The sequence below is a fragment of the Harpia harpyja genome, chromosome 2 (genome assembly GCF_026419915.1).
Source record: "Harpia harpyja isolate bHarHar1 chromosome 2, bHarHar1 primary haplotype, whole genome shotgun sequence".
NCBI lineage: Eukaryota > Metazoa > Chordata > Aves > Accipitriformes > Accipitridae > Harpia > Harpia harpyja.
In genome coordinates, this window is record NC_068941.1 from 50477025 (window position 1) to 50489432 (window position 12408).

Consider the following 12408-nt stretch of genomic DNA (forward strand, 5'->3'; position numbering starts at 1 on the left):
CTTGAGCCCGTGCAGTAGTATCTTCACTGCCTTTGTGAGACCAAATAATTACACTAAATTTACCTGTGATGTGATCACACAGTTATTTGGGCTGACGGGCCTAACAAACTGATATTAATCTTCCCAACCAATGGCAGAAGCAGCGTGCAGAGGGACAGCCAACGTAGTTGAATCTTCCTTGGCTGCCAGAATGGTGGGAGGTAGAGCACTGGTACCTGCTGCCTATTAGAGGAAGTAGCCTTTCATTTTGAGTAAAAGATTAAGGATTTACCCCAGGATCTAAAAGTGTATACTGAGAAATTCTATTCAATAATGAAACTTTTAGAAGAAGTATATTGTGTTGATTTGTCTCTACTGAAAAAGGACATCTTAATACTGAATTGTATCTTTTGTTAATATTTAAATATGGGTCAGGCAACACCAGTGTGAATTTGCATTTATAATTCCTTTCTGAAAAGATAATTTGACATGCTCTCCTTTTTCACTTTGCTGTGTATTCAGCTTTAGCTGCAAAGATCATTTACTGTGCTAATGCCTTTCCCCTTAAAAAATGTCTGTGCATGCCATGTCTCATGATGAATACCCATTTGTAAACAAAGTAGTGATTCATTATTATAGCTGAAGGGCATCGTTTTACCTGGATATAAATTCATCATTTTTTAATGCCTCACAGCTTGATGCTTGAAATCTCATCAAGCACTCTGAAAGCTTCGTTGACACAGATTGATGATCCAAACAATTAACTTAATAATGGCATCAGCAACCAGAGGTTAGTATCAACCAGAGAAAGAGTGAGCCAAGTTCATCCCTAGTGTATGCCTAATAAAGTCAAAGAAGGTACGCTTGGGATCTATTTATTGCAAACAATATATTTGACCCCTTTTTTCCTTTTCTGAGCTAATTTTATGCGTCTAGCTATACTGCATTAAGTACTCTGTGGACAACAAATTGAAGCATTTTTTTTTAACAGGTTAGGTACTGTTAAACACTATAAACCACACTCTCAGAATGGTTTCAGAAAAGCTAGTAATCTGTGAATATTCTGTTAGAGCTCAGCTGGAGATAGCCACTTCTCAGCTGTTAATTACTACGCTTCATGTGAGATACAGAGATGTGGTAACTGCCCATGTACGTACTTCCGGTCTGCTCTAATGCATAGTAAAATGCTATTCAGTAAAACCCTCTTCGTTTTTTTTCTAGCTTGTCTAGCTAGAAAAGCTTTCCTGGTTTTCTACCATTATCTCAATGCATCTCTACATGACCTGGGAATCCACTGATGAACATAAGGCATCATTTGAATTCAGGATGAACAAATCATAATTGTCTTAAGGAAGATCTTCTGCTATGGACTTTGATGGATTCTAGAAGATTGCAACCATTACAACCACCTCATTATTATATCCTTTGCTATCAATCTTTCTGCAATATTAACCTCAGCATTTAAAGTAATCCAAAGTACTAACTCTTAAAATTAGAATCATAGAATCATTTAGGTTGGAAAAGACCTTTAAGATCATCAAGTCCAACCATAAACCTAACACTGCCAAGTCCACCATTAAACCATGTCCCTACATGCCACATCTACATGTCTTTTAAATACCTCCAGGGATGGTGACTCCACCACTTCCCTGGGCAGCCTGTTCCAATACTTGATAAGCCTTTCAGTAAAGAAATTTTTCCTAATATCCAATCTAAACCTCCCCTGGCGCAACTTGAGGCCATTTCCTCTTGTCCTATCGCTTGTTACTTGGGAGAAGAGACCAACACCCACCTTACTACAACCCCCTTTCAGGTAGTTGTAGAGAGTCTCCCCTCAGTCTCCTTTTCTCCAGACTAAACAACCCCAGTTCCCCCAGCTGCTCCTCATAGGACTTGTTGTCTAGACCCTTCACCAGCTGTGTTGCTCTTCTTTGGATGTGCTCCAACACCTCAATGTCTTTCTTGTAGTGAGGGGCCCAAAACTGAACACAGTATTCGAGGAGCAGCCTCACCAGTGCCAAGTACAGGGGGGACAAACTAGGGAACTTAGTTCTTCCCTAGAACTCTGTGACGGTTTAACAGTGAGCCTAATGTCTTGTGCCAACTGATGTAATCGTACCTGACAAACAGTGCCTGGGAACTGCCAGTTTCAAGCTGGAGACTGACAGATGAATAGCTTTCTTTCTGAAGAGAGCCAGGTGCTTGGAGTTAGATGTAAAGGGCTTAGGTATTGCCTTGAAGCTAAGCGATTTCATCCTCTCTTTGATAGTAATAAATGGGAGAAATTCACGAGTCAGATGACTATAAAAGTACTCCAGATCCAAAGACGACACCTGCCACTGTCTGTCTGCCTCTTTTTTCTTTTTTTTTGAAGTTTTTGTCATTTGTTATAATATTGATAATTTCTACAGCCTCATCACTCCCTTCCTCTACCAGAGTTATTTTAACTCAGATTTGGAACAAATTCTTCAGATATTTCACAGCAGTTGATAAGTCTTTAATGGTACGGTTAGGGTTCCCATGTTAAAACTAACCCTTTTCCACTTATACATCTGGCACCACGGAGAAAGCACGAGTGCCTAGCTAAGTAATTTTCCTGCCTATAAGAATTCAGGTGTGACTATACACAGATAGCTACTTGTATTTGCCAGGTCTGTTGCATGCATCGGTGACCTTGCAGTTGCAATTTACTTGCAGGAGCAACAAAACCTTACATGTTAGATATGAAGATACTATTCACTACTTCAGGAATACTGATTTTAATACAGTTATTAACAAAGTAAGAGAAGTACTGTGTAACTACTGAACTTTCTTGTATTAAGATGCTGGGTATGTTCAATACGGGGTTGTTTTTGAGAGAAGCAAAAGTGAGATTAAAGTCATTCTAAAGAAAAAGACTATTAGAGACAACACAGCATACAAATAAAGATGATGATACTCCATACATAGTCAAAACTACGTATTTGTTTGATAAAATCTAATGCATAAAAAAGAATTAGTGAGGAATGGAAGATGGTGACCGGTAGAGAGCAGGGACAAAAAGAAGAGAAACTATGAGAGAGTTACACACAGCCAGGTCAACTGGAGGTCTAGTCATGCTCCTGAAGTATGATAAACTGTAGGGAAGACAAGAATGCATACACATGCATATATTTTAAATTCATTTCTCTGAAATCTTTTAGTTCTAGATGAAATTCTTTGCTACTGCTCATAATTTCTGAAAAGCAATGAATCTAAGTTGAATCTGAAGAGATAAATGTGATCATCTATTTATCCTCTTTCATAATATAAGAGCAAGGAGCCATTCAAGAAAATTGAAAGACAACAGGCTTGAAGTTGAAAGGGAATCTTATTATAAAGCACGTAATTAATGTGTTGAACTCTCCACCACAAGATAACAATGATGTGATAGTAGCAGACAGAAAAAGCATACATTTAATGAAAATAGTTACACTAGACAGAATATTAAAATACATTTTCATAGATATAAAGCAATTAGAGTCTTGCTAGATATATCAGATGTTATGACAAACCAATAAAAGCAAGGAAATGAAAGCAAAACATATACCCCTTTATTCAAACTTCACTGTTATCACAACTGTTATACAAAACAGAACATGCACTACAACTCGAATTCTGATGACTTTAACTTTTAACATGCATCTCTTAGTCAAGATCTCCCCCTCCCTTCAACCCTACTCCTTTTCTAATAAAAATGTGTATGTCTGGGGTTTTTTTTCATTCAGTTCTGCTGTGTATATTAGTCTGGTGAAGATTTGTAAATAGAGAATAGATAAGAGAAAGTGGTGTCTTTGACAGTCAAGTTTAATGTTTTGGTGAATGGTCTGTAATGCACAACTGCTCTAAACACCAAAAAAGTATTTTTTTCAAACATTGCTCAAATTGGATGAAACAGAAGCATAGTGGCTAAATATTTTGCCCGCTAGCATCTGCACATGAATCTTTTCCTTTTGTTTGACGAAAATGCACAGTTCCTTATGAAGAAGATTGTGTATGTACATATGCCCAGACCTCATTCAGCAGATTGGCACAGCCCAAGCACCACCAGTCAAGAGGGTATGCTTTACAGGCTTTACTGTAAAGCATCTCCTTTGTCCATGAGGTTTGTGTAGAAAACTGTAGATTACTTTAAAATGACCTAAAGGTAAAGTGACCTCAAATTCACCACAAAAAATAATAAATTATCAATGTATTAAAGTTCTTAAGCCTGAGTTTTCTAGCACTGATACTTTTAAAGAGATACCAGGCAATGTGAAAAGGTAAGTTCAGCCCCAGCCTAACTGAAAAACCTTTTTTTTTTTTTTAAACAGATGCCCCCACTGCATAATTTGTTTCAACTTTACTGGAGTATTTGATGCCGGCCATTGTCAGTTCCTTTAAAATAATAGATAAATGGACTATTTATTTGGCTTGGCACACCAATTCCTATGACAGGCTAGCCTATTTTACTTCTGTTGCTTTCTCTTCTAAGATTAGTGTAGGTGTGATTATCAGGTTCTTAATAGATGCTCATTAGGAAACCTGTGTACAGAATAAAGAAAAGGGAGTACATGTAATGGTACATCTACTTTTAGACTAACACAGTAAAGGACATAGTTACTTCTTCATTTTCAAAGTAACTAGGTCTTAATTTTAAACAGAGCTAGATGTGTAGCTTATAGATTAGATAGAGATTATTTTCATACTCAGTGACTTATATTAGCACAGAAATTGAAATTTCCAATATAGGACTATGCAGATGAAAAGCACTACATTATTTTATTTTATATATTGTTCCAGCTTCTAACAAGATGTTGGAATTAAAATACCTGTTATTAGTTTGTACTGAGAATACAGAAAAGACCAGTAATACAAAACATATTATGCCATTTTATAGACACAGCAATAATGAAAACATTGCTAAAGCATTGAGACTTGCCAACTACTGATGAGACTCAGGAGAAATTCTTTAACAGATGTTTCCTACATCAAATAGCTACTTAGTCCTCTCTGATTACCATGATCTTGAGAATTCATGACTTGATTCAATGATCAACACCTCTTCGGTAGTCCCAAAAAACCTAAATTCTTGCAATAGGTTTTCCTTCCACACAGCAGCTGGTAAAATATATTTATGGCCTTGAGTCCCTTATGGTGAAGTTGCATTACAGCACTCTTGTGTTCATGACATAATTAGGTTTCTGTCAGCACATTAGTCATACACTGATGAATGCACATCCCATTTTCTTTGCCATTTTAAAAGCTACTATCCTCACTGTGACTAGTAACTACTGTACTACAAGCTGACCTGACCACATGCTTACTTATTGAAAATTTCAACTACTGTCCTCCAAGATTATTTATTATTTACTGCAAACTTACTTCAACAAGCTTCCTTTGACAGCTGTTATTTATTATTTTTAAATGCCCCCTAATATACAATGCTCTGAATACTATTGCCGCTGGATAACTTCTTTGTTTAGCTTCAAGTTTCATCATTAAACATTGTGTAGGCACCTTTCAAGAAGAGATATCAAACTCATTCTAAACTAAGAAGTCACCACCTGAAGTGAGAGCTTTAGCAGCTTATACCTAAGACTACGATTAGCAAGAAAATAATAGTTTGAGATACTAGATAAGCCTGGAAATATGGATGGTCAAATGAACATTGTTTTAACACAATACCCAGATCTATTTGTTTCATCTTCTTTCATTTATTTTTAGAAGTCTTCAGATCTAGGTCACGCTAACAATATGTTATATCTATAACATACACTTCATCCCTACAATACTTGCTCAGCTCACAAAATATACATTGCACGTATAACACCAATGAAATACACTCATTTTTGCAAAAAAATACCTTGAAACAAACAGACTCTGAAAAGAAATTCTTGCCAAGGAAATGTGAGAAACCCCTTGATTTTTCATAATATTAGAAGATTTTTAGAGTTATAGTGTAGCTTTTTGTCAAAGTTTATACCTCTTCAATTTTCACTGATTTTCATAAAGAAAATACCACAGCTCAATTTATGTTTTCTGCTGCTTTTCATTTCCTTTAGTATTTATCCTGTTAGTATGAATAATAACTCAGGTACCTGGAATGGCATGATTTATTTTTGCTATCCAGCACATGTTAAAATTTCTTATGAGTAAGATGAAATAACAGGCATCTTGGGCCAGGACAAATTACTTCTTTTAAAAAATATATCTTTATAATAAGTTTTTTTAATTCAGTTAAACATTTTTACTTTTAATAGCGTAAGTCATGAGTAATAATTCAATTGAAATTAATGGACCTTTTTTAGCATATAACTGGCACAAGAAAAATAAAACCTTTGATTCTCAATAAATATTTCTTACTAGCAAGTCATCTTATTTGAACTAGAACACAAGAGACAGCAAATCACTGAATAACTGGGTAATTCCAGCAACATAGTTTTTATAATTACATCCTGAACAACACTGAAATTGAATATCTGAACTTAGCCTAGCAGCTTAAAACATACACTTCAAAAAATATCACCTTGCCTACTTCTTGCACATAAATCATAGAGTGCCACCTTGCCTTTGCAGCCCTTACCTTCTCAACTGCTAAAAATTGCTGGCATCGTTAACTCACTTCATATTATGCTATTTCTCTTTCTGCCCAACCTGTCACCACCTCATTTTCTCCTGCATCCCCTGGTTTGACAGATGCACTTGCAGTAATACATTTCTAGTTTTTGACTTATTCAGATTCTGCTATATTGCCAGCTTCCTCCTGAGAGCGCTGCTGTATCAGGAGCCTGCTTCCTGTGCTTGCAAGTAGAACTAAAGTAGACTTCCAAGCACGGCAAGAACTGCAATATTGTGTCCTACAGATAAGCTGCTTATTTCCAACTTAACCCATGCTGTGCAGATTTATCCATGATTTAGAGGAACAACTGACTTTTCCAAGGGAAATGCATGCAGCCCACATTACTGTGGCCTAGACAGCTCTGTCTCACTAACACTGGTAAGGAGCACACTCTATTATTTGTACACAGTCTATACAGAACATTACACATAAAACTTCTGAAAAATCAAGCAGATTTGTATTCTGTGTTGTTTGATTGTATGTGTCTGATTTTTAGAGCTGCTGATCATAGCTATTCTTTTGTGTACTTTACAAGACCTTGTATAAAATTGGCATATAACAAATAAAGAGTTTCATTTTTCTTTTTAAAATAAATTTTAAAAGGGAAACTAGACTATAGTGGTGATCGCAGCATAGATAGATTGATATGGAACCCTATCAAAATCATGAAACTGCTGATGCAACATTAATTCAGTAAGAAATTAAAGGAGAATTAATTAAAAAATCATTATTTCTAGAAATCTTACAATCAAACAAGTTTGGTGACATTATTAGACCACATGCAATTCTGATTAAAAGCTACTTGTGAAAATATAAAGTAAATTAAACCACCTGAAAGATCTAAAAAAGTTACAAGTATCAAGTTGGGGTGTATGTAGAGGGGTCTATCAATTACTACTCTTGGCCCTGTTCACTTCAACATTTTAGGAATGGTCAAAAATTACTGTACTGATAAAAGGTAAACCGATATTGACAGGTAAACATGCAGGGTAGACAGGATCACTTAAACTTTGTCTGAAGATATGCTGTAGTGAACTCTTCTGATCAAGTAAGAAACCAAAACATACTGTTTCTACTACCTTACTCCCTTATCCCTGCTAAAAACAAGGAAACCCTGTATCTCACGTAGCTGTTACTTCTCTCAAGCTGCCCAGTGTTTAATTGTAAAATAAACAAGGTTTAAATGTGCAGATGATACAAGAGTACATGCAATCACAATCTTTAAAATGACCCAGATGTGGCTGTGGGCAAAGAGAAACTGTTTTCCCAAATTACTCTTATTTTCTTAATACCTGTCTTTGTTTTTAGTCTGCCTTTGTTTCTAGTCTAGCTAGGATCTTAGAATTATTTCTGTGTAATATCTGCCAATTTAATTAATGGTCTGTTCACTCGCTCTTCCAGATCATTAATGAAGATGTTAAATAAGACCAGTTCTAACACTAATCCCAGGGTGCCTTGGCAGACACCTCTCCTCACAACATAATTCATCATACCCTTTGTTTGGAGATTGTTTGGATGATACAGCTGATGTAAAAGGAGGCTGCCCACCTGCGTGGCTGTGTTAACCACAGGGAACATATTACACCAATTACTGAAAAACTTCACTGACTTTGCTTCTTGCTGCAAGCCAGAAAATTAAGTGTTGACAACGTTCTAGAGAAGAGCTCCAAATATTTTGGTTCCTAACACCTGAGAGACAGTTCAGCAACCAGATCACTGTAAATGCTCTAGATGACAGACAATTCATAGAAGCAAATCCCTACTTTTTGAAAAGAAGCCCTAATGAATTAACTGAGATAGATACAAACTCTCAGTTTGGAAAAAAAAAAAAAAAAAGACAACTCAAAAACTTCAACTCCTAGAAGAAAGCAACCTATTTTTCTTAAAGTTCTCCCAAACCAGAGCATATTAGGCTGAAAGTGACTTATGAGAAGCCAGCTTCCTCTGCATCTTTGAGGGCAAAATCTATTTAGCACTAGCTGAACTGTATTTAAGTTACTTTGGACAGAGACTTCTACAGATGGAGGATTCTCAAGACAATTTTTCCCCCAGATAATGATCTAGGTAATGTTGTTCTTACCTACCTGGTATCACCGCCTCTTTTTTAGTGGTTTGCATCCCTTCTTCTGTCATAGTTTGTTGGTGTAGTTTTCCCTTCTGGTAAATCAGTCTGTAGATGATCAAAGCAAGGTCTTTCCCCCTTGGAGAAAACAAATATAAAATAGGACATTTAGTGGTCACTGTGAATTTCAACAGGGTTTATTCCCTTTATTTAAATATTTTACATAATCTCTTGTGAGCCATAGTTGAAGCTTCCCACTATTACAAAAAGAGTCCAGGGGCCTTACTTTTCAAGACAGCAGTCTGCTTAAATCCAAGACTACTGTAGTTGGTTATGTCTTTGGGCAGCTTCTTACTGTGTACTTTCATGATTCAGATATTATTCATGTTGTTAGTAGATATAAATCTTCATCCAGTGTGCTTCTGAAGTCCAGTTACAGGCTATCTTTGGTTTATTTTATGTAGTTCTTTCTGGTTGGTTTTTTTCCTCACCAGATTCTACTTAGTAGTAACCAATGTTAATCTTTCCCTAGTTACTCCAGTGTCTAACACCTTTTACAGTGCTGACATTTTTATCCACTGTTTTACACAGCTTCTTTTTTCCTTAGATCTGACTTAAGATGGGTAGTAGAACAGGCACAGTTCACAACTACTTTCTCAACAACCTTCCTTAGCCTCTGATGGGCCACACTCTATTAATAAAAAATTCTCACCATTTATGAAGCCTGCATAAGGGAAGTGAAGGCAAAAGCTTGAAATACAGTAAAGAGAGTTCAAAACATCCGAAGGCAAAGGAATAAATCATTCATAGTACTGCAGTGTTGCCAACCCTTAAATTGTAAAAGTGCATCCAAAAGCAAGGTTTTGGTCTTTTTGAACTTTCCAGGACTCCTGGAAACACTTTGCTCATCAGTTTCTATCAGGTTATACCCTGCCAAACAACCTTGCTGCCAAAGCAACATTCTCCCCACTTCACAAATCATGAGAAACTTTATTGCACAGAAGCCCACCTCTTACTGCTCTAGCAGTTTAATCAGCAACTCTTTATTGACAGTCCTCTGCCAACACCTCTTAGATACAGTATTTCATTATCAGAAGGGGAAAAAATAACTAAAGGCTGCAGCCTGTGCAAAATACGATTTGAAATTTATTTAAGTAACATGAAGAATTTCACATAGAATTCAAAAACACAGTGAGAGAAATCTCGCTGATGAACAGGGTGCATCTTAGACTCACAGAAACAAGCAGATTGGAAGAGACTTCTGTTGTTCACCCAGTCTAATGTCCCACTCAAAGCAAGGCAATATTCAAAGTGAGATCAGGTTCCACAGGGTTTTCCCCAGGAGTAGCCTCCAAGGGTGGAGATTTCACATGCACCCTGGATAACCTACTCTTGTGCTTAACCCCTTTTCATGAATTTTTGTTTTTCTTATATAGCAAAAATTTGCTTTCCTGAATGTATTGCATTGCCTCTTGTCCTTTTGCTGTGCGCCTCTGAGAAGAGTCTCTGCATCCTTAACAACTTCCCCTTTCCTTAAGCAGGTGAACACAGCAATCAGAGAAGCGTAGAAAGCCTTGCCCTCCTCTTCTGCTAAGCAAACACTGCTCTCAGCTTCTCGCTGTTCATCATGTGCTCCAGTTCCTAAACATATTGGTGGAGCTCGGCTGGACTCTCTCTAGTTTGTCAATGTCTTCCTGTGCTGAGGAATCCAAAACTGCACACAGGAGTCTGGATGTGGCTTCACGTGTGCTAACTAAACAGAAACAATCGTTTCTCTTGATCTGGTGCCTATACACCACCTGAAGCAGCACTGAATGCGGTTAGCCCCCATTGCCACAAGGGTGCACTGCTGGCTCATTTTCCATTTGACCAGCAGGACGCCTGCAAATCCGATTCGCAGCACTGCTTCTCCGCCAGTCCGTCCCTACGCCAGCATTTGTTGCATGCGGTTATTCCACCCCAGTAGCTGGACTTTGAAAAAGAAGCATCTTCTTGCTTCTATACAAGCCCAGGTTTCTTTGCTTCTGAGTTGCCTCACGTCTACAAAATACACTCTGAAACCCAGCAACTCATTAACCTATTCTGCTCTTTGAGGCCCACACTTGTTTTCTTTTTTGCTTCCTTCTGCTCCCTAGCACTTCTTACCCCTTGAGGTAAAAAAAATCTTGGCTGGTCCTTCTCCCCTTTTGAAAGCTCTCCCCGGCTTTAAAGCCAGGACCAAAATGAAAACCTCAGCTGCAGTACTGATACGCTGCTTCCTTCCAGCCAGAAGGAAAAATCTTTTTCCACTCTCCATGAGGGAAGGCAGAAATTCATAAAGAGCTAAAGCTTTTTATCCTACTTCAAAATTGCCTCTAGCCTTTACCAAACTCAGCAAGGTCTATCCTTGCTTCCAATCTGTTACCGTTGACTGATGTTCAAGAATAAAGTGGCAATTGTAAGCTCTTTGGGCCAGTGCTTGTATGGCTTCATCAGGAAGCCAGACACCACTTTTGGACAAAATGAGTATTTTAGAAAATGAAAACGAAAATAGAAATAAAATTCATAAAAAGGGACATTCACATTATTTCCACTAGCTAGTTTGAGTTCTGTTATTGCATTCTTACATGACTTGTTGATGGGGTGCAAGTAATAAATATATGTATGGAAGGCATCCAGTTTTGTTTGATTTACCGGCATTGTTTGAGGAGCTATGAATCATGTCAGAGATTTAAAGGGATTACTGATAGAGAAGAGTGTAACCTTTCTTCCAATACAACAGCTGTTCTGAAAAATTTCCATAATAACAGTTGCTTTTAATTATATAAAGAACTGCAAAGCCTTTTTAGCTTCATATCAATAATGCAGCTTTGATTCAAAAGTTGCTAAAGAGATAATCCTCAGCCTTTTTTTGTCAAGGCCAGTTTGTGAATAGCAATGATTTAAATCCCAATGTCATAAATTTTTTCAAGGGAAGGAAAGAATAGTCTTTATTTCCCTGGAACTTGGACTGAAAAATTATAAACAATGCTTGGAAAACATTATTTTCCTAAGAGTCCTTCAAGAAATGCTACTGATGCCTAAACAAATACATTTAAAATAAAAGTATCAGAAATATGGCACAGACATGAGAAAAAATTTATCCTAGAATATCTAGTCCAACACTACTGGTAAGAATAAAAAATCTCTTTGTCTAGAATCGGTGTGTTTTACTAAAGAAGGATTATTTTTAGTAATTTTCAAGGCCCAGACTAGTCAGTGAAAATTGCATTTCTTTATCTTCCATTCTCCCCGCTTCTCTCTCTGATTGAATACTGGCCTCTGACTGCTTAATGCTTATTCATTCCTCATCTTCTGGGCAGATCACTAGTTTGTGAAGATAATTAGAGACCCCTGCTATTCCTTCTAAGCCTTGAATCTTCGGGCTAATTAAAATGGAGTGCTGCATATACATATGCAGCTGATAAAGGCTTGCAGCAAGGTACTACGAATCATAGCATTTGTGTAACAGAGAAGTAAAAACCGGTTGCATCTGCTAGGACAATTTTTGCTATGGCCCTCGTATTTTGCCCAGCAAACTTCACTTATTTTGGTCTGTTATTAGAGTTTCATGGATCTTATAATACTATCTATGCTTCAACAAATATTATCCTCATGTTTTTCAGGACAGCATTAAAGTACAACACCTAAACCTGAAGGAAAAATGGCAAGTTATTCATCCCAAGATCATCTTCTCCTAAATCCTCTTATTTTTCCTTGAGGTGTTAAT

The 12408-nt window shown here is 37.1% G+C and overlaps 1 long non-coding RNA gene across 1 annotated transcript in view; it reads right to left on the reverse strand.

The window, feature by feature from the left end:
• LOC128138208 (uncharacterized) overlaps positions 1–12408 on the reverse strand; it is a 69112-nt gene that overhangs the window by 49883 nt on the left and 6821 nt on the right. The window contains exon 2 of the long non-coding RNA XR_008233973.1: positions 8683–8798. This is a non-coding gene — a long non-coding RNA (uncharacterized LOC128138208). The remainder of the gene's footprint in view (positions 1–8682; positions 8799–12408) is intronic.